This window comes from Phascolarctos cinereus, unplaced genomic scaffold (genome assembly GCF_003287225.1).
Source record: "Phascolarctos cinereus isolate Bilbo 61053 unplaced genomic scaffold, phaCin_HiC Scaffold_2;HRSCAF=192, whole genome shotgun sequence".
Classification (NCBI taxonomy): Eukaryota; Metazoa; Chordata; class Mammalia; order Diprotodontia; family Phascolarctidae; genus Phascolarctos; species Phascolarctos cinereus.
The window spans coordinates 329,449,434-329,473,232 of NW_027555625.1; the positions used below are offsets into that span (position 1 = coordinate 329,449,434).

A 23,799-nucleotide genomic window follows, 5' to 3' on the forward strand; every position below is an offset into this window, starting at 1 on the left:
CTGTGGGATTGGCACACTGGAGACATTTGGATACCAAAGGTGTTGGGATATAAGTGGGCTTCAGATATGAGGGCATTTCGGTACTGGTGTGCTAATGACCAGGTATCTGTGGTTACCTGAAGTAAGCAATTAGTTTTTGCTTCCCCTTCTTAAGAAATCAATAATTGTTCCCACCTAGAGACCTTTGAAGGTAATGGAATCACTTAGCACAGGTGGAGGCCCTGCCAGAAATATCTGATAGTCATGGAAATATGTGACTGAAATTCAGGAGAGAGATCAGGACAGCAAAGAGATTTGGGAGTCATATGTGTAGTGATAATAATTGAAGTTATGGGATTAGCTGAACTTTCCATGGGAGAGAATGTTTTGCATATTTTAGGCATTTAGTAAATGTGTTTTGAATTGTAATTAAAGAGAAGAAGGTCATCAGCCTTGAGAGAAACCCCCAATCAGGGGACAGGGGAAGGAAGAGGAACTTTAAAGGAAATAGAGAAGTGGTTAGAAAACACATGGTTGTGTTATTGCATATAGGAAAAGCCTTTAACAAAGTTCAAAATCCATTTATGCTAACAGCCCTACAAAGCATAGATCATAGAAAGGCCATTTTTTTAATATGATAAAAAGTATGTCTAAAATCAAAGGTTAACATTAGCCACAATGGAAAAACACTAGATTCCTTTCCTCATTGTTATTTGACATAGTTCTAGAAGTGCTAGCAGTAGTAATAAGACAAAATAAGGAAATTAAAGGCATATATATGGGCAAAACAGAGATAAAACTATATTTATTTGCCACTGATATGATTGTTTACTTAGAAAATCCTAGAAAATCAGTAAAGAAACTAGTTGACTATAGCTTTAGTAAAGAAGCAGGAGAGAAAATAAGCCTCACAAAAATTTCTATGTAGCAACAGCAAAATCCAAAAGGAAATAATAAAAAGAGAAATGGTTAGAAAGGTTTGAGGTGAACCAGGAGAGATAATTGTCACAGAAGCCAAAGGAGGAGAGTTATCGAAAAGGAACTGTCAAGTGTTTCAGAGAAGCCAACTAGGAAGAGGACTAAGAAGAAGTCTGTATCTACTGATCAGGAAGTCATTGGTGGTCATTGAGATAATAGCAGAATGTTGGGAATGGAGTCAGACTAGCTGAACAGTGATCCGGCAGTGAGGAAGTAGAGGTAAGTAGAGTCTAGCCTTTGTAGAAGCAGAACTCAGTGGGGAAGGGAGGGAGAGAGATAGTTCATTGGCTTAAGAGAGTAATAGAATTGAGGGAAGGGGTTACCTTTAGGATATTTCTCCCTTTCCAGTTACTAGTGCCACCTCAAATTACTTTGTATTTACCTTCCATATATTTTATATTTGACATTGCAGGGCTTACCAAAGAGATTTGTGGTCACTGAAAGGATTTTAACCTCTCATCTATTCTATAAAGACTAAATGGATAAAGAACATCTATCACCTGGATTTCAACTTATATCTGAAGGGACACTCTATAAACGCTTATCCAACAGAATGTGTACTGGGACAGATAATACAGATAGACAATGAGCTGTCTAAGGAGACTGAGGCTGGAAAATTGCAAAGTACTTTTACTGACCCTAAATTTTCCATAACATCTAAGGTCCGTCTTTTCAATGCAAACCTTTTACCAGTGTTGATGATGGTGGCAAGACCTAGAACACTACTTACTGTCTCTGAAAAACTAAAGATGAACATCACACAAAAGGCAATGGAAAGACTCATGATAGGTGCTTACAGGCTACAACATATAACCAATGAGGAACTCCAAAGAAGAACAGGGCAAATGATATCATCCAAGAATCATATGATAGAAAGTAAAGATGGGCTGGTCATGTGGCAAGAGCAAATGGTGGCATGTGGAGGGCCAGAGTGCTTCACTGGCACTCTCCACGTATAAGGGGAAATGAAGAAAGCTTCCTGTGTGTTACGTGGACCCCCATGGTAAACTTTGGGGAAGACATGGGAGAGAGTCACACAGGACGGGTAGGCATGGTTGGGTCATAATCTGCATATGGGAAGGAGTTCACAAATGAATCAAATAACAAATTCATTTGAATACTTGTTTCCCTCCCCAAAGACTATAACCTCCTTGAGGGCAGGGGCTTTATTGTCTTTGTCTTTACATCCCCAGCACCTGGGTGTTTGGTCATTGCTTTTTTGATTGGTTAAAAGATTGATATTGGAGGGGCAGCTAGGTGGCACAGTGGATAGAGCACCAGCCCTGGAGTCAGGAGGACCTGAGTTCAAAGCCGACCTCAGACACATAACACTTACTAGCTGTGTGGCCTGGGCAAGTCACTTAACCCCATTGCCTAGCCCAAAAAAGAAAAAAAAAGTGTAAAAAGATTGATATTGGAGACCGATGTCAGAGGCTGAAGACTCTTCAGCTAATGTGGCCTGAGGGCCTGACTCTAACTCTGGCCTTGTTATCAGGGTTGTAGCTGGGGATCAAAGATGCTTTGAAGTAGCTATAATCAGAGAGCTGACTGGGAAATGGAGAGCTTAAAACAGGGCTATTTTGGGGATTGAGAGGAATTGCCATTGCTTTACTCCTCCTCCTCCTACTGCTGCTGCTATTACTACTACCACTTATAAAGCATGTTAAGGTTTATAAAGAACTTTACAAATATTATTCATCCTTTACAATGATCCTAGGAGGTAGGGTGCTATTTTTTATAGATAACAAAACTGAGATAGACAGAAGTTAAGTGACTTGCCCAAGGTCTCATATGGTGGTTTAAAGTTATAGTCTCAACATATTAATGATGAGATGAATGATTTTCTGTACAAAGTGACTTAGAAGAACATCCATCTAAATTGATAATGGGTCATTTCAAAGTTTATTACAATTGTGGAAATAATTTTATAATGTATGCCCTGTGGTACAAACATATTTTATTGTGGAAAAACTTATATGTATTTGGAATTAATGAGGTATTCTCTCATATCAGGGCCTGAATTAGAAATTAGAAAAATAGAAAAAATAGATATATACATATACATATGTTTTTCAAACCAGGCCTTCTTTAGGTTAACTGTTGGATTTGTTGGGGGATGGGCTGTATGAGCCAGGCTCTTCAGGCAGAGACTAGCTTGTGTGGGGAAGTTTAGGCCAAGTAGTGTCATTGAGGTTGAATCTGGATGTGGCCCAAGGCTATCAGACCCCATAGATAATAAAGAAGAGCCAGTCTAATGGGGTGGGAGTGGCCCCAGGAAACTGTTGAACCTGGTGAAGGGGTTCAGAAACAAAAGGGTTTTTTTTTATAATAATTAATTGGGTCTGTTCCAAGTTTTTAATGTACTGCTTACATATTTCTGAATTTTTCTTATGTGATGTAATCTGGTAAGCAATTGTATTAGTTATGTTGTTGGAAGAGCAATTCACTTTATAACCTAGAATGTTAAATTAAGAATTGTGCCTTCAGATAAAAGAGAAAAAGGAATGGGTAAAGGCTGTTGGGGTATTCTATATGACCCTGTTCTGTAATATTTCCTTTTTAAGTACTATAATTTGAGAAATGAGAACTTAAAATTTTCTCTGTTTAAAGGAAAGTTTTAGCTGGGATTATCTGGCTGTCACTTATGAAGTTTAAAATTGTTAACTATGCTATTTGGAGTTACTGTTTAAGTGAATTACTGGTAGAAGTATTTTTGTGTGTGTGTGTAAAGAAACTATGTAATTATGCAAAGAAAGATTTTGTAAAATCTCGTAATTCTTATCAATCCTGTGCAGGAGTTTTGTGAGGTGGAACTCTTACTGATTAAGTGGCCCATTGCAGATACCTCTGGACTAAAGAAATTAGGTAACTAGGAATTTTATGGTGATAATCATTTAAGATCAATTGAGCCCCAATAACCAGGCCAAAAACCTGAACTGATCTTTTCTTGCTGAGTGAGCTAAGAATGCTGATCAAGAGCATTCTTATGTTTATGACCACTGAAGTAGTGCCTTTAACCCAGCCACTACCTTGATGGTGGTAAAGGAGACCCAGATGTCCTGGATCTGACATTTGCCTATCTTATTTAAATTTCCTTTCTCATGCTTAGGTTAAACATTTGGAGACCATGAAACTGAGTAACCCAGATGTCCTGAGTCAGGGTGTAGTCACTTATCACTAGCTTGTGGTCTATTTAACCAATGTTCAGGTTGACAGTGGTAATTAGGAAATTGTAAGTTTTTTAAGAAAAGGAGATACTTTTATGAAGATGTTTTGATGAAGTCTTTGATATTCTTTTAGAGGGCCCACTAAATTTCTATTTGCAAGCTAATTTGTTGCAGTAATAATTTATTGTTGATGGAAATAATGTTCAAATCCTTATGAACTTAAGAGTTTCATTCCTGGGTTTGTTGTGTCCTTGGATTGGACTTAACTGGGTGCTTTTAGAGAAACAGTCTCAATGGAGCAGTCAGAGATCTAAGGCTAGTGATTAATACTAAAGCATCTAAATTTCTGTAATAAGCTATAAGTAGGAAAGATCTTACTGTTTTGATATGAATTCATTCCATAACCTAGAAAGGGCTAAAGTTACTATTTGAACTTATATGTATAAGATTCGAGTCCTGAAAGTGTCTCTTTTTTCAGATTAAGGATGGTTAGAGAGGGATAGATAAGCTTGAGAAACAGAAAGGCAAATCTATTTAGAGTAGCAACTTATGATCTTAATGGAAATTTGATTTTACTTAGGATGTTATTAGGAACCATAACATGTGTAGGAAGTTATGCAAGCTACTCACTTTGGAGATGTTCCCTAATTAATGTGAAACTATAGTCACACCTGAAACTCTGATGAGGGGAATTTGCTATCTAAGACCTTGGAATCTGTTAATGAAATATTATTTTGAGTCTAAATCCAGGTATGGTTAACAACAAACTGATTGAGCTACTGACCCATGACGTCAGCAACCTGCAAAGAGGTTTGTGAGCTGCACCTATGAGCTGCAAGAAGGTTTTCTCATGGGAAGGTTGGGAGAATGACTTTTCTGCATGGCTGAGGTAGGATTCTCCTGACTCAATTTCCCCACTATGACACCTGGCAGACTTTAAACCTGGCTCAATGCAGTTGGTCATTATATAACTTCTGCCTGGAGTTGACATGAATCTAGGGAAGCATTGTTCCCTTTCTTTAGTTATGTTCTTTCATGGCAAATTCCTATGATCATAAGTTTGTAAACATAAATATCGAATCTATTAAGCAATAGATTGATGTGGGAACATCTGAGGTTATTATATATAGTAAGATGCAAAAGATTGAGTTATTTGGCCTAGAATTTCAGAATTAAGTATATTCCTGTATAAGTCAGGATCCTTTAATTTCTCATAATGGTTATGATGAGGTCTGGAGGTTTGGGGGTGCTGGGACTCTAAGGTCACAGCACAAGGGTCCCTCCTGAAGTTCAGCCCAGGTCTTTCAGCCAGGGGGAAGTTTGTTGGAGATAAACCATGTAGGCCAGGTGACGCCCATAAGGAGGAGAAGGCATGAGAAAGTCTGCATTTTATATAGGGGTCAGGGTGGATCTTACATTCACTAAAGTAACTTTGAGTGACCAGAGGAAGGGCTGGGAAAAGGGTCTAGGAGAGAATTCTGATTGGAATGTCTGAGAGATTGAATAGACAATGGGAACAGATAATGAAGGGAACTGGAGGAGAGTTTGAAAGGCATCTGAATAAGATCAAAAGTGGGGCCAGGGCTTTCAAAGGAAGATGGGGAGCTGGGGCCCTTAGACAAATGAGAGCCACATTCTTTCTGGGGCAAGGGGCAGGGGTCGACTTGGACCCTTACCCCATCATTAGGGGATAATTAGGCCAGGAGATTGTGGAACAAGGATATTATTCTGTTACTTAGTTAATACTTAGTTAATAAGTTATCTCAGTTTGTTACAATTAATGTTAAAAGAGGAATAGCTTATGGCTTATCTTGTAAATGCCTTGAAAGAAGCATCTACTTTAATTAAGGATTATTTATTTGTACATGACTAGAAGTTGGGATTGTTTTGTTATTTGATATGTACTGGTTTTAAATTAACTACTATGTATTGGAGTGTGTTATTAATTCCTTAGTGGAATCTCATCCTCCTGATGGGAATATGAATAGGACTGAATAATGAACTAATGCAAGGTATAAAACTAGAAGTAATGCAGAATGTAAGGCTAGGTTCTAATTTTTTTTTAAATTTGAGTGTCTTGAAACATGACAATTGGACAAAGTTCCAATTTTGATCTTGTAATGGTGAAGACATAGGGGTTGAGTTAATTTTCATTATTTGCCCTGGTTATTGGCAAGGTAATTTAAAATTGTGTTGAGATCAATGTTGTAGGAGAGTGAATACAAGAAGGATCTCTGTAGGAGGAGAGTCTGCTGGACACTGTATGAACAGCACTTAGACAAGAAGACTTCACCGGATGATGTCGAGAGTTTCAGACAGTGGTATGAGAAGAGACTTCTGAAGCTTTAAATGGACAATTTATCATTACTTTTGGGTCTCTGTATCTGTACTTAATAAGGGGACTGCCTCCTTTTTAATTTGTCAATGCATCAGTCAACTCTTCCCTTCCTTCTCTCATATTGTTTTAAGTCCCCAAAATCCCTTGATGAAATGTTGCCCAGCAGCACAGTCCCAGGTAGAACCATCACTAAGGCATTGCAAGGTTTAACCACTTTAGCTGAGGAGTTGGCAGAGAATTCTGGGATAGTTAACTGATTAAAGTGATGGTTAGAATCCTGGTTTGGCAAATGGAAGGTAATAGTAGCATCCATCATCACCTCTCTAATCGTAGCTGTGATAGTTTTAACTGCAGTGAGGTGCTGCATCATCCATTGTATCAGAGGACTAGTGCAAAAATTAATAGAAACAGCACTAACTAAAAGTATCCCAACAGGACCAGCTATGGGAATTCAGGTAACAGGATCAAGTGGAGTTAGGATGATGATTGAGAGAATTATGATCATTCCTCTCCTTCTGATGAAGAATTTGAACTAATGTTAAAACACTTTGAGGAAAGACAACAGGAACAAAAAGTGTGGAAACATAATTCTTATTGAGAAGAAGAGGAGGGAATTGTTAGAGTTATAGACGGGCTTACATTTCCACAGGTAGAATAATGCAGAGATTTAAAGAACAACAGCTCCAGGAAGTAGTACACTGTAGGTGGGCTCGGGCTTAGCCAATAAAAAGTAAGCTGATGGTTCCATAAAGACCCCAAAATCAAGATAAGGGTCCAGCCAGCTCAGACCAGTTGGGGTCAACCTGAGGACACCTGAAAAAATGTTAGTGCCTGCTTAATGAACTTCATTACTATTATCTGACACACCCTGCATAAAATTAGAGCCTCATTAATGAGTCATGGGACGTATGACCAAAGGAGGGGGAACATTCTTGAGCATATCCAGAGGAAACATGTAAGGAAAGGTGTAACCTGGGAAGGGTTGGACCAATCCCAGCCTGGGAGGTTTGCGCTGAATTCAACTGCATAAAAACACACTTTCCCTTGCCCTCAGGGCCCACCCCTCCTGAAGAGGGCTGGAGCCCGCTTCTGGCCAGAAACGTCTAAATCCTCTGGACTTTCTTTGTAATAAATTTTCTTGATACTAAATTTTTGGCGTCAAGCCTATTTCTAACATTATTATTAACTAACAGCAGCAAACATGAACATTTCCATATTCAAAGAACAGAAAAAGAGACATATATGAAATGCTGAATCTCTATTATATAGTTAAAAATATATTTAATTCAACACTATAGTACAACACTGCCTTGATTGTCTATGTCCATGTCTGAATTTTCTTCCGTTCTCTTCTCTGTGGTTTTCAATATTTCAATATTTCATATTTTAAAAATGAGGGGACTGTTTCAGATGATATCCTTCCCTTTTAAACTTCTAAGATTCTATAATCAGATTTAAATACATTTGGTCACCTACTTAAATTTCATTAACTTAATGTTCTAGTTCATAGTTTGACTTGAATACACAAAACTGTTAAATATATTTAAATGAAAAAAGTTTCATTAATGTTCTTCTCCCCTTTTTTGTATTTCTGTCTTTGACCACCACTCTTCTCTGCTGTTCTCCCCTCCTAAAAAATAAAAGCCCTCTCTTGTAACAAATAAATATAGTTAAGCAAAATTAGTTTGCACATTGACCATGCCTGAAAATGTACACTTACAGACCTCTTTTTCAAGAGGTGGGAGGAAACCTACTTCTTCATCCGTCTTCTGGAGTCATGATTGGTCATTGCATTGATGAGAGTTTTTGTCTTTCAAAGGCGTCTCTTTTACGTTACTGTGGCTGTAACGGGCCTGGTCAATGAGGGCCAAGTACTGGGAGCGTGTGAAATATGTTCTGCCTGCTGCGGCTCCATAGTGAGATAAGATTTATCCAGGGAATCCAGTAATTAGGCACTGCTGCCAATCATCAAATCAACATGCAGAGATAGTCATCTGCAGATTTTATTTGCGTATGTAGACTTATCTGTGTGAAAAGTCAGAGCGCGCAGAGCATCGTCTTCAGTAACCTTATCTAGAATGTGAATGCATAAGCAGCATAAAAAATGGAATTTTGTAGAAAGCAGGAAGAGAAGATAAGGGTATACATGTCTGAAACAAGTCACTGAAGGAGGCAGATAAGCACACTTGCCAGCTGGCCAAAACAGAGCCATGCCTTCTTTCCCAGCCTTGATTCTGCAGGTGTTACGACCTCTGAGCTTCTAAGAACAGTGTTCGGAAGCTCAAATGGAGATGAGCAGTGTCCTCTTCTTATCATAGCAGTAGCAAGGTCTGAACCAGAGTTTCTTTCCCATTACCATCTTTCTTTCATCATAGCGGAAGCAAGAGGCCTGAGCCAGAAATTCTGTTGCCACAATAGGGAGGCTCAGTGAGCCTGCTTCTGGAACTCTACAGTGGAGGGGCCCTTTCCTTCCTGCTTCAGAACAGGCTTAGGTATTCACTGTTTCCTGTTGGTTTACTGACTTGGTCTGTCTCTGTCTCTCTTTGTCTCTGTCTCTGACTTTGTTTCTGTCTCTCTCTCCCTTTCTCTCTCTCCTTTTGTAGGGCAAGAACTGTTATAAACCTGTTGGTGAGGAAAGGGGGCCAGGGTTCTATCTCTCATCAGTGAACACATAGTATCTCTGTGTCTTCTGTCTTGATTATGTATCATTCTTTCCTGATTTTGGTTGACTGAGTAGTAGAGAGAGAATGGAGCAGGATTAAAACTCTGAACTTTGAGGGGTCAGAAGAGCCATCAAACATCTCCTCTGTGCTGGAGACAGTAGCGTCAACAACCATCTGGTTGATCTAACCCAGCAGTTGAGACAGTGTAAGCTACGAGGCAGTTCAATAATTGGCTACCTGCACTACACCCAGAAGGGATTGGGTGGTGGAATGTTTTATAGCCAACACTTTGAGTATGACCCCATCCTCCCCAGAGACCAAGGTAGCAGAGGTGGGTTCCGAGTTTGAGAGGTGGCTGTACTTTGGTCCTTGCTATACTTTTTCAGTAAATATCCTTTTGTAAGAGCTACCTGATATTAATTGATTAAATTATATTGGGAAAGTATTAACTGGTGCATGGTATTAGAGGAACATGCCAGATTGGAACTCACAAATAGTACTATTAGACAACTCCAGCCCTTCAGGGTTACCTAGGGGAGAAGTAGCCAAACTCTGGGTTTGGCTAGTGGGGTGGGGGAAGGAACAAGTATTTATTAAGCAATTCCTACTGTGTGCCGGATGCTGTGCTAAGCACTTTACAAATTATTTCATTTGATAATCACAACAACCCTATGAGGTAGGTGTGTACTATTATTATCTCCATTTTGCAGTTGAGGAGACCGAGGCAGAGGTTAAGTGACTTGCCCAGGTGAAGTGATTTGTCACACAGCGAGTAAGTGTCTGAGCCCAGATTTGAACTTAGGTCATCCTGACTCCAGGCTCAGCTTTCTATTTACTGTGCTATCTAGCTGCCTCTGGGGGTTGGGAGAGTGAGCCCAGAGTATGAGCCACATGGTCACTATATAAATTGTTTTCTTGGCTCTGTTCATTATATCCTGTATCATTTCATGTAAGTCTTCCTAAGTTTCTCTGAATATTTTTTATTATGCAATAGTACTAAATTACATTCATATACCATAGTCAATGTTTCCCAATTGATGGGCACTCATATGTTTCTAGTTTTTTTGCTTAAACAAAAAGTATTGCTATTATATATATATATGTATATATATATATATATATTATTATTTTTAATCTCTCTCTCTCTCTCTCTCTCTCTCTCTCTCTCTCTCTCTCTCTCTCTCTCTCTCTCTCAGGGTAGGGTACATGTCCAGTAGTGTCATACATGGGGAAAAGGAAGAGAATCTGTAATTTTGCAGATTTGAATATCTGGTTAGTAGCATAGTGCACTGCACATAGCCAACATTAATTTTTTAAAAATGTGTCAGATTGAATTGATTGCTCCCCAGGAATAACCCTTTTCCTTTCTTCCTCTCATCTTTCTGTTCTGCCCACCTTACTACTTCCTTCCCTCATTAGTTCCAGCACAGAGCTGTAACTAAAAGTTTGGCATCTGGGTAAATTCAACTGAGTGTTTGTGTGTGAGCAGTTCTTAAGGTACAGTATAACTACTCCTGTGCATTGTTGAAGACGGAGATCATGAGAATTGAGGAGGCTGAGGAACTTGGAGACCAGGATCTTCAAAGGGGGCCAGAATTGGAATGGAAACTTTCTGCCGGTCCTGAAGTTGAATGTTAGTCTGTGTATTATCTCCCCCAATTCAGCTGTGAGTGCCTCAGTACTGGGCATAATACTTGGCACGTAGCAAGTATTTAGTCCATTCTCTTCATTCATTCATTCATTCATTCATTCATTCATTCATTCATTCATTCATTCATTCATTCATTCATTCTCTCAACGGAACTGATAGCCATGAGACCCTAAGGAATGGCAGCCTGAGGCCAAACAAGGGAGGGGATCCCTCTGTGGACAATGAGAGGTGGGTGGGATGAAGTGCCCTCTTTCTCCAGGTTCTCATCTAGGATCAAGCTCCTTTCTAGGCTAATTTTGGCTCTGTTTCAGATTTTTGTTGTTGTTCAGTCATTTTTTCCAGGCACTTCCAACTCTTTGTGACCCTGTTTGGGGCTGGCAAAGGTGCTGGAGTGGTTCGCCGTTTCCTTTTCCAGATCATTTTACAGATGAGGAAACTGAGGCAAACAGGGATAAGTGACTTGCCCAGTGTCTAAGGTCATATTTGAACTCAAGTCTTTCTGACTCCAGGCCTGGTGCTGTATCCACTGCATCACCTAGTGGCCTGTTCTGTTTCAGAACCCTTGTCTTAGAATCAGAAGACCAAGTTCCCTGTCATAGCTCTGCTGTACTGAGTGACCGCCAGCAAATCACTCAAACTCTCTGGGCCTTCTAACTACTTTAGCTATGTTGTGCATGGGGAAAGCTTTTTGCAAAGCTTACACCTCTATATAAAAGTGAGTTCACTTGAGGGGAATAAGACTATAGAGTTCCCAAATGGCTCTTCCTTCCTCAGCTCTGCAGCAGATAAACTGCTTCCTTCTCTCATTAGTTCCAGTGCAGAGCTGTAACTAAAAGTTTGGCATCTGGGTCAAATTCAACCGAGTGTTTGTGTGTGAGCAGTTCTTAAGGTACAGTATAACTACTCCTGGTAGTGACCTTCACAACTTCCATAATATTAGTGAAACGTTGGGATTTTTTAACCCTTCAAGTTTCTCTGCCTACTTAATGTTGGTTTAGAGGTTTAGAGTTGGAAGAGCTGGTTCAGGTGTGAAAGAATTCACTTGGACCTTCTCTGTAACCACTGGCAGCTTTACTGACACAAAAGCAGAGGGCTAGCCCTGGAAAGAGGAGTAGCACCTTAAAGAGGGACAGGGACAGTTTTATAAGGATAGGATGAGGAAGATGGTTCCTTACAAGATAGTTTTAGAAGTTTTATGGGGTAAGATTAGAGACAGGTCAAGAAAGGATTTTTATGACATAGGATGAGGGAGACGAAGGGAATTCTTTATAGTGTACAGGGCATGGGGGCACAGGTTAAAAACCAAAGGACGGGGGAACCTAGGCTAAGGGACCAGTTCAAGATAAGGGGGAAAAGACTTTAGGATGCCTTTCAAGTTACAGAATAAACTGGGTTTCACAAAGTACTGGAAGAGCAATATTAATATTCTCTTAACCCTTAGGGCACTGTGTGCCTCCCACTTCATTAAGGCTGTGCAGAGCCATGCAGAGACCTGAAGGAAGTGCTGTACACCTAAGGCAATTGGGAATAGGTGGAGTGCAGGCAGAACAGATCAGATAGACTTTGAGTTTAAGAGGACAGGCCATGCTGTGATCTACAGACATGAGGAGATAAAGTGGAACCAACTCCAGCATTTCCAGTCTATCATATAATACCCTGTTGTATTGTATGTATGCATCTGTGTATGTATGTATGTATGTGTGTGTGTATATATGTATGGATGGATATACACACATACACACACACATATATACACACATGTATGTACATGTGTATGTGTGTGTGTTTATTTTTTAACCGTAGGGAGAATATAATGGCTCCTAAGATCTACATGGTTCCCTCCTACTTGGCGTTCAAGTTTAGGTGAAAAGTTATGGGTTCAATCATAATTGTTCTCAGCTTCCAGTTAGGGAAATTCCTAACACATAGGCAGAGGCTGGGTTCTGGAGTCAATCAAGAAGTGACCTTACTTAACAAAGATAATTACTATTAAGTGAGTGGGATAATGATGGAGCCTCACCCTGGAATTTATTTCATCTGAGGATATCTTAGTGGGTTCCAAACTCACTAAGTCCCTTTCCTTATTTGTCCTTCCCGTCTATTGGCTGGGAAGAGGTGGGGGAAGAAATAAATAAAAATGGAACAGGAGCAGATCTGCTTAGCGGTTTTTCTGCAGCTTGCTATTTGAAAGCTCTTGACAGTTTTGTTTTGCTGTTACCATTGTACAGTTATTTTACTGGGTTCCAATAAATCACACAATCCTTAAGGAAATAATAAATTATCAATCTCTATGAATTGTTAGTTATGAATGAGAAGAGGAGTTTCCAAATATGGGAGAAAGGAGCTCAGAGATAAATTGATTTTTCCTATTTTGGGCAATTTAATGTACATTCCAGGTCACATTTCTGGTTCCACATAGAATCCAGAGCATGGTGGTGGTAATGGTGGTGGTAGGGGGAAGAGAGGGCTTATTTGTATGTGGTTATAGTGCCATCTCGTGATCATTGAGAAAGACTGCAGCATGAAGAAAAAGTTTGTCCACTGATTATCTCTGATGTCACTGGGCTGGTGGCCCACGAAAAGTTCTAACTGGTGGACAAAATATATACTTTCCCCCTCCCTCAGGTTGGTTAACCAACAACCAGTTAATTACTTGGTACTCTATAGTGTACCCCCCCCAAAAAAAAAGCTAGTTGTGAGTGGGTTTAATTTGGAACACCCACTATGTAAATATTTACTTAATAGTCATATAACCCTGGGCAAGTCATTTAACTTCTTTGCTGGTCAGATTTATCTGCTAAGCCAGTGGTTCTCAAAGTTTTTATTCTCAAGGCCCTTTTATACTCTTAAAAATTATTCAGTTATTGGTTATATTTATCAGTATTTGATGCATTAGAAATGAAAACATCTTAATATTATGATAAAAATAGTTTTGACTTTAAAGACCCCCAGAAAAAGTCTTGAGACTCTTAGGGGTCCATGGAACCACATTGTGAGAAATGCTATACTAAGCCACAGATAGGCTATGATCTATAAATGGAGGGCATTCTCACACAGGGAGTCCCCAAATTGATGACACCATTGATTCTTTTCATATTCAGTAGAGCTTTACACTGGGATTAAAAATCTCACTCTCAAATACAAGATGAGGGAGCAGTGGATAACAGTAATTCATTTGAAAAAGATTAAGGGGTATGTCAACAACATATTATGGTAGCTGAGAAAATTAAAATTCTTAGGTGGCATTGAGTGGCAGAGCATCCAGAAATAAAGAGATAATGGTGCCAGTGGACTCTTCTCTGATAGGACTGACTATATCTGGAGTTCTGTGTTTAGCTCTGGACACCACATTTTGGGATAGACCCTGATAAATTGGAGAGTGTCCAGGAAAAAATACAACTGGTACTTACTGACTGTCATCCAGTTCATTGCACATTAAGATCAGCCAGATGAAATATGTTTGCTTATCCTGGAGAAGAGAAGACTTGGGTGGCAGCTGTCTGGCTACAGAGGACAGAGCAAGGAACAAGGGGTGTGACTTGAACAGAGGTAAGTTTAGGCTTGATCTATGTTAAAAACAAAACAAAACAAAACAAAACCCAACTTTTTCTAACTGAGCTGTCCAAAAGTTTGAATAGGCTGCCTTAGGAGGTAGTGAGCTCTTCCTCCCTTAAGGGTTTCCAACAAAAGCTGGGTGATAATTTGATGGGTATGCTATGGAGGTGTCTGTTGGACTATCTGGCCTGTGAGGTCCCTCCTAACTAAGAAATTCAGTCATTCTGAGTTTGGACATAGCCAAGAGGACATTCTGGATCTGTCAAACAGGTTTGACCAGCCTAAGATGGTAGTAGACAGTATAGAAGAGATTTGAGACCTGTGCCTTGAGTCAGGGAGTAATTAGGACAGGTTAATGGGCCTTTGCCTCAAGGTGGCAAAATCTGGGATGGGGAAGCATGATTTCTCCCAGTGGCAATTGCCATTCACAAACTCTCAAAATCCTCTATTGTCCTGAACTACCTTGAAGAACAGTCCCATTTCCATCCCAAGGACTTCTCACTTGAGCTGCCATGTGGCATGGCTGCCTCATGTGGAGTCACAGGGCTGTAGCTCACTTTAATTGGGCCTGCTTTCACCCCTCTGTGGCCTTTTGGGAGTAGGGCCTTTTCTTGGTATAACTACTCCTATGACAATGCAAGCCCCCTGCCCCCTCACCCCCCATCCACTCTTTATGCATTTTGCACATATCTTTTCATTTTACATGTTGTCTCCTTTAGAGTGTAAGCTATCTGAGGGCTGAGATTATTATTTTTTTCTTTTCTTTGTATCCTCAGTATAGTACCTGGCACATAGGAAGCACTTAATTCATGCTTGTTGACTGACAGCCTAACAGTGACTGACACTCTTTCCTCCTTCTCCTTCTCTCCAACTGGACTTGCCCAGGTGAGAACATTTCTGCTTACAGGTCTACCCCATGTGCACAAAGGAAGTGCTTCGAAGGAAGCTCTTTACCTGGAGAGGGTTTTCTTTTTGTCTTTTTATCCCAATGTAGTACATGATACCTAGTAGGTGCTTAATGTTAGTTGAATTGATATCTTCAGACCTGTAGCCAAGATGACTGCCTAAACAGAGGCAGAATGCCCAGTTCTCACATACCAACCCCAGTAAAAACTTAAAATTTGTACTAGACCAAATGATAATCAAGAAATCCAGTGAGAAACTATAGCAAGTTCTTCTAAACCAGAACTGCACAGAAAGTCAGACAGGAGCCCACAGGTAGTAAATGTGACCTCTAACAAGGCCAGCCTAGCACAGACAAACAAGCCTCTCAGTGTGATCAGAGATGGACCAGGTATGTGTAGTCTGCAAGGCTCTATGATAGAGGCAGTTAAGAGCAGAGAACTACCCCAGGAAAACCCAAAAGGGATCAGGAAGCTATAAGGTGGTTGGAAATTCCCAAGCTTGTCAAAAACCGGGACCTTGGAAGTCTCATGGAGTGTCACTGACAAGTACAGTGTGATAGTGCTCAGACTGGGCAGCCTAGGTGCCCAGAGCTCTGAGGTTCCCAGTATTCTGTACTGAGTTGCCATACGGGAGCATGAAGATGTAGTGCTATGAATCTCACAATTCAGAAGGATCTTTGATCTAGCCCTAAATAACTTAGAAGAGAAAGTGGCAAGCCTTGAACAATAGACTCCCTGAAAACTAAAAGAGACTAATCAGAAACCAATATTTCATTCTATGAAATAACAAGAAATATTAGAAGAAAACCAAAAGATTGAAAAACAAAAGAGGGAAAATATAAGCTATCTGATATCAAAACCAAAGGAGCTGGAAAATATATCAAGGCTGGATAATTTAACAGTCATTAGTTAGGTATGGTGATATACTCCTGTAATCCCTGATACTGGAATAAGCTGAGGTTGGTGGATCTCTTGAGCTCAAGAGTTCAGAGCTGCAGTAGAGCTAAAGCCAATTAGGAATCCACACTGAATCTGGTACCAGCATGGTGAGGTCCTGAGAGGGTGAAGCAAGGAGAGGGAAAGGGGACACTAGGTTGCCTAAGGAGAGCTTACAGGCCCAGGTTGGAGACAGAGTAGGTCAAAGCCTTTGTGCTGATTAGCAATTGGATCAGGTCTACGACTGGCCACTGTAGTTCTAGCCTGGGCAAGATAGAGAGACTCAGTCTTAAAAAAAAAATCACTGGACTCCCTCAAAACCATGATCAAAAAGAAAAAAAGTATGGACATTATATTTCAAGAAATCATAAATAAAAACTGCCCAAAGCTTTTAGAACCAGAGGCAAAGTAAAGAAGATCTTATTGTACCAATTATCTACTAAAAGGAACCCTAAAAGGAAAAGTCCCAGGAATGTTACAGCCAAAATCCAGTGCTCCAACATCAAAGGGAAAAAAAATAATGCAAGCATCCAGAAAGAAACATGTCAAGTACCAAGAAACCAGAGTCAGGATCACACAAGTTCTGGCAGCTTCTACTTCAATGAGAGACAATTTTGGAATATATTTCAGAAGGCAAAAGAGGTAGGCTCACAGTTAAGAATAACTTACCCTGTAAAGCTGAGTAGGATTCTACAGGAGAGAAATTGGATTTTTAATGGAATAGAAGATTTTTAAGCATTTCTGATAAAAAGACCAGAGGTGGGTAGGAACTTAGAAATACAAACACAGGAGTCAAGAGAAACTTAGGTTAATTTGAGCAATTGGAAGGAGTTGTTTAATGATATAGTAGTGCTAACACTCTAAAGGAGAAGAAACAAATGTCATTTCAGAACCTTACTGCCTTCAAAGTGTATGGAAGGAGTTAAATGAGAAAAACCAGAGGGCCTGTGGATAGATTGCTTTCTGAACTGAGGGTTTAAAGAAGGGAAGCAGAAGGGAGGGCAAAAGGAATACACTAGTGTAGAAAGGAAGAGAAGGAGATGAAACCCCTTCTAATTGGGGTGTGTGAGAAGGCACATATACAAACATGAAGGGAAGAGAAAGGGAAGTGGCCATTAGATGAACCTCACCCTTATCTTAAATAGACAAAAGAGATTGAGCACACACACACACACACACACACACACACAAACACACACAAACACACACAGAGAATTTGATATAGAAATACATCAAACTTGACAGAAAAAAGCTGGGTTGGGGAGGTGAGTAAGAGAAAGGACAATACCAGGGTGAAAATAGCATCAAACAAAGCAAACTTCCTGATCCAGAAGGAGGATTAAAGTGAGTAAAAAAGAAAAGTAAAGAATAAGAATTCAAGAGGGTGCCCAACAATCGGGGAATGGCTGAACAAATCATGATATATGAATATAATTGAATATTTTTGTGCCATAAGATATGATGAAAGAGATTATTTTGGAAAATTCTGGGCAGTATGAACTGATGCAGAGTAAAGTAAGCAGAACCAGAAGAGCAATTTATACAAAGAGAATAAAAAGGTATATAAAAAAAGAACTTTGAAAGATTAAGAACTCTGTTTAATGTGAAATCAACCATGTCTCTAGAGCACCTATACTGAAGCATTGTATCCACCCCACCTCTTTCATTTATAATTTTTAATTGAGGGGAGGAGGGTTAAAATAATGATTAAGAATAAGAACCACATTTATTATATAGGCTTTCTTGAAATGGAAATTTATTGCTGTAGATTTTGAATCCTCTCTTATATTCTGCTGTGCACATGGCAATGCTTTTTTTTCCTTTTCTTATTTTGTATTTGTCTTAATATTTAAGTGTATAATACATTTCTTTTTCTTTCTTATTGTATATTTAAGTTTAAAATAACTTGATAAAAGAAGAAACAAAAAAACAAGAACCATTTGAAATACTTTTAAAAATGCATGAAAGAAATTCAGAAGGAAGCATAGATAAGCCAGATAATTTTGAGAGTAATATATAGAATTTATTATATACTTTTTAAAAAACGCAAGTGATATGAAATGGTAATTCATGGTTTCATATGTAATCCTCTTTTTGTGTTATACTATTTATATGGAAATGCTCTTTTAGGAGTTCTAAGCTCAGAATAAAAAAAATAAAATTATGGGAAAAAAAGGCCAGCATAAAATCCATGCCATAATGAGGTATCAGAAGGGGACTTCAGTAGAGGTAGATATAAGATAGGGTAGGGAATGGTGACTAGACTTATAATCTCACTGGTATAGGGATTTTCTGAATGAGGAAACTCACTTTATCAATGCAGGTTTGCACCTTCTCTTCAGTTTGTAGTCTTGGACAGAGAGACAGTGGATTCAAAGTCCAAAATGAGACATATTTTTGGAGCCAGCAAAGTGAGAATTTGTTTTGCCTGGCTGTGCATTTTTGGTTATAGAAGTTTTGATTTTGGGGGGAGGGAGGAGGGAAGAGGGGGAAGGTTGAAGGGAAAGGTAAGGCTAGCACTGGGGTTGCAAAAAAAAAAAAGAAGAAAGAAAGAAAAGAGGGCCACTGAAGCATTTTTTTTAAATGCACAGACAAGTTGGACAGCTTTGAAAGTTACATGTTGAATTTATTATATCCTTAACATGAAAACCAAGCTGTACAAATAGTTACAATTTCATCTACAACCTTCTTTTTCTGTTCTATTTTGTAGTTGAAAATGTTCTTTTTATTTAGTGTTTATTTAATTCAGAATTTAAAAAAATAATAATAAAAAAAAAGGATTGATATCTCCACCAGGATATCTCTCTGGCTTCTTAGACTTGAGATGAACAAAATTAAAGTTATTATCTCCCTCCTCAAATCATCTCCTGCTCATAACTTAATAAATACTTTTTGTAGTTGAGGCCAGACAGAGGAGTTTCAGAGGGTTAGTTCAAAGACTGGGAGTGTTTAGCCTGGGAAAGAGAAGACCTGGGGGTACACACAGTAGCTGTCTTGAAGTGTCTGAAGGTGTGTCATGTGCAAAGGGATTTTTAGACCTGTTCCACTTGACCTCAGGGACTTGAATTAGGAACAATGATTGTGTAAAGGCAGATTTAGATGCGATGAAAGCAAAAACTTCCTTAACAAAAAGAGCTATTCAGAAGTAGGATGGGCTGCCTCTGGAGGGTAGAGAGTTCACCTTTATTTAACCCTCAAGCAAAGACTTAATGACTGTTTACCAGCTCAGCTGTAGAAGGAATTATTGTTCAAGAATATGTTGGACTAGATGGCTTCCGAAAATGTTAAATTTTCTAAATTGGCAAAGGCTACAAATCAGGTGTGGATTTATTGTTTTGTTGATTGTGTAGACTTAAGAAAGTGATGGAGAGATAATAGTGGAGGCAATCTGTTGGAGAGTATGGGAGCAAGAATAGAGTCAAGGGTTCATGTAGAAGAGAAGGATAAATTCTTTATGCAAGACAAAAGTTAAGGAAAAGATTTGACTTTTTATATTGGGAGCATATATCCATTTTGAGCTTTTTTTGGGGGGGGTGTATATGGAATCTGATATTACTCTAAACCTGATTTCTATCAGACTTCTTTCCAGGTTTTATAGCAGGCTTTTTTTTTTTCAAATAGTGACTCTTCTCAAAAGCTTAAATTTTCAGATTTATCAAACATATGTTCATTTAGTAATATGATGTTTCTAATACTTTATGAGTATAATGGATGTTATTATATGCTTGTTTTTGGATCTTATTACCTACTCTGTTCCACTGGTCAATTTTTCAAAATGTTTTCACAAATAGTTTTTTTGTAGTACAGTTCTTTATTGCCTTTGTTCATTCCTTCGATATCTTTGTTTCCTCTAATTGCTATATTTAGAATTTGTAGAACTAAATCAAATAATAGTAATAACAATTCATATTGTTCATTTACTGGAATAAAGCAAATATTAGAGTAAATATGTTATCAGAAAGAATTTTAGTGTTTTTTATAATAGATGATGCTAGCTAAAGATTCATTTATTAATATGATTTCTAATATTTTTAATACGAAAGGGTTTTATAGTTTGTCAAAATATTTTTCTGTACCTATTTATGTAGTTATGATTTTTATTGTTTTTATCATTAAAATGATCATGTTTATAGTTTTTCTAATTCTGAACTAAACCTATATTCCTAGTGTTAATTGAACAAATCATAGTATATAACCAAGCTCTAAGCGGTCCTTTCTTGAGCTAAACTGCCAAGCATTCAAACTCGGCTTCAGAGAGCCCAACTCTGATGGGCTGACCACGTTATTTGAATGCAAAATGTAAGCTTGCCAAAAAGACTATTTTACGGAGAACTCACACAAGGGCAAGTGTTCACATGGTGGTCGGAAGAAGCCATACAAGGACACTTTCAAGGTCTCTCTTAAGAACTTTGGAATTGATTGTGTGACATGGGAGACACTGGTACAGGACCACTTAGCATGGCATGCCCTTATCAGAGAAGGTGCTGTGCTCTATGAGCAAAGCAGAATTGAAACAGCTCAAGAGAAACTCAAGATACACAAACTTGGAGAATCTACCCCAAAGGTTCGCACGGACTATTTGTGCCCGACCTGTGGTAGAGCATTTCAAGCTCATATTGGTCTGATCAGCCATAGTCAGACACACTAAAACTTGACTCTAGCATAGTGATGTCATTTTGGTTCTCTTTAAGAACAAAGGACAGCAACACATAGTATATAATCTTTTAAAATATGTTACTGTGGTCTTTTGGCTAACATTTTTGCACTGATATTCACTATAAAAAAAGAAAATGATGTTAGAAAATGTTAATTTAAATGAATATTAAATTTTCAAGTTTGTCGGGTATACTTTTTTTTTAATCTCAGAGAGCTGGTTATTAAACATCTACTAGCACATTCCTTCTTTAAGTCTGATTCTATGATAACTTTTCAAATTTCTTTTGTATTATTCCTCTTCACTCACCATTGCAGCCAAACTGGCCCATCAGCTATTCCCCAAACTTGACACCTCTTCCCACCTCTGTGCCTTTGCCGAGGTTGTTTGTCCTCCATGTCTGAAGTGTACCCTCTCCTCATCTTTCCCTCTTAGCTGCTCTAGTGTCCAGCTCAGAGACCACTTCATATTCAAAGCCTTGCCAGATCACCCCAGTTGTTGGTGTTCTTTCCCCAAATTATCTCATATTTACTTATCTCTGTATGTGTTGTGTTGTCCTAGAAGAATGCAAGTTTCTTAAAGGCACAGACCATTTCATTTTTTGTCTTTCTGTTTCCCCCAAACATACACAGTATTTGCACATAAGAGGCACTTGAATGTTTGTTCAATAAAGTAGTAGGGGGTAAAGAAAAGAAATAGCTCCTAGGCTCTCTGACCACATCTAGCCCTGAATGTGCCCTAAATGGGGGTGGGGGAACATTGGATAACTCATGTGATGTCTCTGGGCTTCTTCGTAGAATGAAGGAGGTGGAGTAGATGATCTTCAAGGGTTCCTACAGCTCTAAATCCTGTGCACATGGGGCAGGGTATTATCATTCCCAGCCACAGTTTCACAATTGTGTGTAAAGCCCACCCCATACTCTTTTGTCGTTTAGTCGTTTCAGTTGTGTCCAACTCTTTGTGACCCCCTTTGGGGTTTTGTTGGCAAAAATCCTGGAGTGGTTTGCCATTTCCTTCTCCAGCTCATTTTACAGATGAGGAAATGAGACACAGGGTGAAGTGACTTGCCCAGGGTCACACAGCTAGTAAGTGTCTGAGGCCAGATTTGAACTCATGGAGAGGAGTCTTCCTGATTCCAAGCCCAGTGCTCTATCCACTGGGGCCACCTACCTGCCCTAGGACTGACTGATATCCAAAATAGATTGATGTGTGATTCTGTAAGTGGATAAATTGAACCATCTCCATTTAGAGAAGCAGCACAGCTAGTGCTTAACAAGCTGGGACCCTGTCAGGAACACCTACATTCAAATCCCATCTCTGCTACTGATTAACTGGGTGACCCTGGGCAAGTCACAAGTCTTTCTGAGCCTCAGTTTACTCCTCTGTAAAATGATGATACCTTCCAGCGTTACTGTGCCGTTCAAATGAGATATGTAGAAAGTAACTCATAAATTGTAAAGTGTTCTATAAATGTCAGCTCTCGTTTTAATTATCCTTCCCAAAAGCTCCAGGTTACTTTGGCCTCTTGTCTTCTCTACCTTCCTTCCCGGCAATGGATGACCACTGATGTCAGAGTGCCCTCTAGTGCCTTCTGAGATTTATCCCTGATAAATCCCTGTGTTTTTTTTTTTAATTGTCTTTACAATTTTCTCAAGGTTGCTGAGAACTTCCGGAAAGATTTCGGAAACACAATCAACTTTAGATCACTTTAATTTTTAATAACAAATATATGGATTGTGACTCTGTGATTCAGTAGGGCATGGAGAGCAGGCATCCTCCCGGATCATTCCAGGGGTATCGCTCCCTTTGAGAACCTCTGATAGACTCATTGCTTGAGTTCAGAGAAGGGGAGCTCAGTAGTAGTTAGGATAATCTGGGAAGGCTTCATGAAAGAAGTGCCACCCAAACTGTGCTTTGAGGAACGAAGAGCTAGGCTTTAGTTAGGCTGAGGGGACAAGGGAGGCATTCCCAAGGATACCCTGAATAAGGGAAAAGAAATAGCCGACATTTTAAAAAGTATAGCAATGGTGCCTTGTTCCTATTATTGTTGTTTTTGAGGTGGTTGAATCTGGCAGCTGAATTTGACTAAGCTGTTGCAAAGTTTTAGTTTCAATTAGATTGGAAACACAGTGGGAACCTCCTCACTTTATTAAGTCGTACAAAACCAAAACCCAAAGCAAGGGAAGTTGGTTGAACTGTTTTGAACTTGCTGAAAGATCTGAACTTTAAACAAACATCAAACAGCCTCTTCTCTTATTGAGCCTATACCGGGCCCAGCCTTGGATGGGTTTCATCATCATCAAACAGGGATTGAAGGCCTTTGATTCATTTGATGGAATGCCCTTCCTCCTCATCTCTGTCTCTTGGAATCCCTAGTCTCTTTCCTTCAGAGCTGTATAACTGCAGCCAGCAATCCTCCTTTGACATTAAGACTTCCAGATTCTCCCAGGTGCCAGGACCTCCTCTCCTCCCATCTCCTCCAAATACCCTTGTATTTATTTTATGTATGCTTGCATAGGTTACATCTTGTCTCCCCAGATAAAACTGAAGGTCTTTAAGGGTAAGGACTGTGTACCCTCAGAACCTAGCATAGTGTCTAGTCCAGTGGTGGGGAACCTGAGGCCTCCAGGCCATATGGAGCCACACTTGAGGACCTAGAGGGCCACATATAGCCTCAAGGCTACAGGTTTCCTACCCCTGGAGTCCATGTTGTTCAGTCATTTTAGACTCTTTGTTATCTCATTTGGAGTTTTCTTGGCAAAGATACTGGAGTGGTTGATTAGTGGTCACTAGTAAGTAACCAAAGGACAGATTTGAACTCGGGTTCCTGACTCCAGGCAAAATGTTCTATCCAACTCTTCACCTAGCTTCCTTAGAGAGTCAAGAACAGAGAGCTCCTGGGACAAATTCCTTAATAATTTGAGAGGCTGTGAAGTGGCAGTCTAGCTTTACAGATAGAAATAAGACCTGAAA

At 39.3% G+C, this 23,799-nt stretch overlaps 2 long non-coding RNA genes across 2 annotated transcripts in view; both read left to right on the forward strand.

Moving 5' to 3' along the window:
- Positions 1 to 587: 587 nt before the first annotated feature.
- LOC144455935 (uncharacterized) lies at positions 588 to 3,470 on the forward strand. The gene is made up of 2 exons (XR_013484812.1): positions 588 to 1,176; positions 1,370 to 3,470. It is a non-coding gene; the product is annotated as an uncharacterized LOC144455935 (long non-coding RNA).
- A 6,879-nt stretch (positions 3,471 to 10,349) lies between these two features.
- Positions 10,350 to 23,799, forward strand: part of LOC144455936 (uncharacterized) — a 36,515-nt gene continuing 23,065 nt past the window's right edge. The window contains exons 1-2 of the long non-coding RNA XR_013484813.1: positions 10,350 to 14,325; positions 15,108 to 15,216. This is a non-coding gene — a long non-coding RNA (uncharacterized LOC144455936). The remainder of the gene's footprint in view (positions 14,326 to 15,107; positions 15,217 to 23,799) is intronic.